Below are 4189 nucleotides of genomic sequence, written 5' to 3'. Positions count from 1 at the left end.
CCCGCCCCCCCGTACCCGTCTACCAATCACCTATACTTTGGGACTCATCATTTAGGGGCAGATCCTGATGCCCATCCAAAGGTTGAGGGGTGCTGCGTTTCTCAGGTCATTTCATTGATTCAGATGAGCTGGTTGTGACTCGGGCAGTGTGCAATGTAAGGATGGCAGAATCTGCTAGTGGCACATACCATGGGTGCAATAATGTATCCTTGACGCCAGTGGTGAAATTCCCATTGACTGTAGTGAGGCCAACCATTCACACTGCGAGTATCTGTTTCTTTTCTTCTGTTTTTGATAGCCTGACCCACCAAAGCAGGGGCCTTCCTTGTCCATTATGGGCTTGTACATCTAATTATCATAGCATGTCACTCAACTTGTTCACCTTCCAGTTCTCCTTTCCTGGTCCTCACTCTTCCAAAGGAAGATTTGTCCTTGAGCCTGTGCAGATCCTGCTCTTGAGATGTCCATGCCCTCAGCATCATGTGCTCCAAGCCATGTAGGAAGTACTGACCCCTGCAGCCATATGCATATCACTGTGGGAACCCAGCCATGGGGCACTAGCCATGAAAGACCTCTGGCTTCTGTCAGCCTGATCTTCATCCTGACTCCTGGCTGCTAGAGGTGATTTGCCTCATTACCAGCATTTTCTGTGTTGCTTGCTGGGGCCATTAACATTCAGCCCAGGGTTAGGATGGCCTGTAGCCAGTGTTAGAACATGTTAGAAGCTCTCTCTGAGCTCCCCTGGACACACAAGGGGGCCTGCTCATCCCATGCCATTGCCATGACTGTTGGCTCAGTCCTGCCACTCCACTGTTGGCTCTGCAGTGTCACTGGGTCAGTGTTTCTTTTTAGCACTGACCTGCTTTTGGTTTGCTCCAGCTCTGCTGGATCCATCTGCCCTGGAAGTGGCCCCATGTCAATCAGGCTTTTTCAGCAAACAAGCCCAAAATACCCTGGGCTATGCTCACTCTGGGTTTCTTGGATTGAAAATATTTGTTGGTTACCCTTTAACAAAATAGGTCATTGCAAAGTCCTGATTTTTTTGGGTGCTCAGCTGAAGTTCAGAGGAGGCATCTGAATGCAAGTTTAAAAGAGTTTATTTCACTCACCTCTTTTTATTTCACTCTCATTTTTTCACTCATTTTTCAGTTCTCTTCAAAAGCTTTCTCTTCGATTTTAGGCCTTCAGGAGGACCTCATTTAGGAAGGTGCTGAAACCTGTGCTGCACCTTCTGAAAGCTGTTCATCTCAAAGAGGATTGCATGATTGTTAGCCCACTCCATTGAGAATGAGGAGGGAGAGGAAGAGGTGTAAAAGCTGGAAGCAGAGGGGGAACAGGAGGATGAAGAGAAGCTGCAGCAGGAAGAGGAGGCCACTGAAGATGTTTTAAAAGCCTAGTCATCTTTGTATTTGGACAGTATGTTGGCTTCATCCATGGCCAGTGAACAATTAAGGTAACTTTTTGGGCAGTACAGCAAGAAAGGGAATTGTATTAGAGTGCGGGAAAATGGGGTCTTTGGGCTGGACTGCCCCTACCTTATATAAGGGTCAGGCACACAAGACTCTATCCAACTCTCTCCTCACCTATGACCAGACTTTGTCTTCTTTGCAGCACAGTAGGACCAGACTTCCTGCCAGTGAGTCTGAGGTCCCATACAAGGCTAATTTACTCTGCCACCATGATACACGCTTCCTTCTAATCATCCCCAGATAAATTTACACAACTGTTGAGCCCCAGCTCAAGTCTGGGATCGTGCCCGGTATGCAAAAGCCAATAAAGATACCAGGGGTGAAAGTATAAAGATTTATTGCTAGCAATACAAGGTGCAAGCGGAATAATTTCACGTAACAAGCACACAGATTCTTAATTCTAAGCATCTTTTATACAGGAGTATTGGACCTTCATAAGCATTCTTGTTTGCTAATTGGTTATAAGGGAGTGACGCAAGGAGTTCTTTACTGAGCATGTCTCTATACCTGTGTTTTAGCTATGTATCTCATTTCCATACATGTATGTTTCATTAGCATACTTTCTCCCCACCTAGGGGTGTGAATCTTAATATTTAAATCAGCTCTTTGCCCTAGTCCACTGATTCTGCTTTTGTTTTCAAGCCTCCTTTATCTAAGACTGTCTCCTCCTTATCATTGCAGATGGTCATTAGTTACATAACAGAGACTTTTGCTTGGGCTATGTGTAGTGGTTTCTAGGTCAAACCTGACATTTTCCCCCTCTGGAGCATTTTTAATTATTTTTATTATAATTGCTCCACTCAATTTGTTTCAACACAAACCTAGTATTCTCAGCTTTCTTCGTTTGTAAAATCATTTGATTCACCTTAGGTCTGAAGATAGATAAGACGACAGGTGAACATTGTATACATAGGATATTTGATTGGTCTTGTTACAAAGGATTCTTCTACCTTGGTTCAATTTGAAGCAATTATTAGTACAATTAACTATTAGGAAACATTCAGAAGCATTAGCTGTTGCCTGAACCCGTACGGAAAACATGTCTCTATTCTTCTCTTTTACAATAGTCCCCCACTTATATATATTCTGATATGTACTTTTCTTCTCTACATTCTTCAGCATAGTATAATTTTGTAAAATTTTTAAAGGGGTTGGTACTGCGATTAAGCATGAGGTAAAAACCAGGTGAGCATTGATCCCTCCCGCTAAGCAGAAGTCCGTTCTATTTAAAATTTCCCGGGCCAGATAAATCCAGACATTTTCCTGAGGGTCAAATTTTTGTTGTAAAAGGGTTTCCCCTCCTATAAGTAGGAGTGGACAGATCAGGGTGCCCCACAATAAAACCTTGAACAATTTCATAATAAGGCTTATAAAACTTAATCAAAGATTGTCAAATTATTCAAAGTTCCTTTCTTTTGAATAGGAATTTCAAGTCTCTTATTGGCTCCACCTTCCACTGTTCTCTGTCTCCGGTCCCGGAGTCTGCAGGGATTCCTTCTTGTTCTGGTCCAGCCACCGGCTTTAGGCGACTGGAATGTATCCAAGTCTTGATTCCTTCGAGCTTTGCGGCCGTCGGGGTCGTTAGAAGTACCCTATATGGGCCTTTCCATCTGGCTCGAAGTGGTTCCTCGTTCCAATCTTTCACAAGGACGTAACTCCCAGGTAATAATCGATTTCCCAGGGCAGGATACTGGTCCTGTGTCTGCAGCACGTCCCGTACCTGCTGATGGATGGAAGACAAAACAGAAACCAAGGACCATACATATTCTCTAATCATTCCCTCTCCTAAAACATGTAACTGTTGTTCAGTACCCATGGGCAGACTCAGAGGGTAAGGCTTACCATACATTATTTCAAACGGGCTTAATCCCAATTTAGAATGTGGTGCGACCCTTACTCGTAACAGGGCCAAGGGTAGGGCCTCTGGCCATTTGAGTCGAGCTTCTTGGCAAATCTTTGCAAGGTGTCTTTTTAAGGTCTGATTCATACGTTCCACCTTTCCACTGGACTGAGGTCTCCAAGGGGTGTGTAAATGCCAGCTGATTCCCAGGAACTCAGAAACCTTCTGAGTAATTTGTGCAATGAAATGTGGGCCATTGTCTGACCCTATTCCTTTTGGAAGTCCGAAGCGAGGTATGATTTCTCGTAGGAGTGTCTTGACTACCTCCCGGGCTTGGGCAGTCCGACATGGGAAGCACTCAACCCAATTAGAGAAAGTGTCCACAAAGACAAGGAGATATTTTATCTCTTGTTGCCGGGGCAACTCAGTAAAATCCACCTGCTATTCTTCTCCTGGCCCATTGCCTATTCTCTGATGTCCTGAAGTTTTTCTTCTCCCTCCTTATGGGTTATTTCTCTGGCAGACCTCACATGTCTCTGATACCTCCTTGGCAGCCTCTCTTAATCCCACTCTAGTTACATAGTAACTGATCCATCTTACCAGGGCCCTGGGTCCGTAGTGGGTACCATGATGAGTGCTCTTTACTACCACATGAACCCAGGCAGCTGGGATGATAATGCGGCCATCCCTTGCTACCAGCCACCCGTGCTCCCCCTTCTTTGCTTGAAACTCTTTTATCAATTGTTTGTCTCTCAGATTTGGCCTTGAAGAATAAACAGCTTCCAATGTTTGCAGGCAGTCATGTACAAGATCTGGTGTGTCAGCCATAGATGGCAGCAGTGTTGCTGGATTTACAGTGCGAAAAATGGCCAATTTTTTT

At 44.6% G+C, this 4189-nt stretch overlaps 1 protein-coding gene across 3 annotated transcripts in view; it reads left to right on the top strand.

The window, feature by feature from the left end:
- LOC102386905 overlaps window positions 1–4189 on the top strand; it is a 67842-nt gene that overhangs the window by 34461 nt on the left and 29192 nt on the right. For all 3 annotated transcript variants that reach the window (XM_025198203.1, XM_025198202.1, XM_025198204.1), the window contains one exon: window positions 1181–1453. The gene's annotated coding sequence lies outside the window, so the exon portion shown is untranslated. The remainder of the gene's footprint in view (window positions 1–1180; window positions 1454–4189) is intronic.

Source organism: Alligator sinensis, unplaced genomic scaffold (assembly GCF_000455745.1).
Source record: "Alligator sinensis unplaced genomic scaffold, ASM45574v1 scaffold19_1, whole genome shotgun sequence".
NCBI lineage: Eukaryota > Metazoa > Chordata > Crocodylia > Alligatoridae > Alligator > Alligator sinensis.
This window is presented reverse-complemented; position numbering and strand designations above follow the sequence as displayed.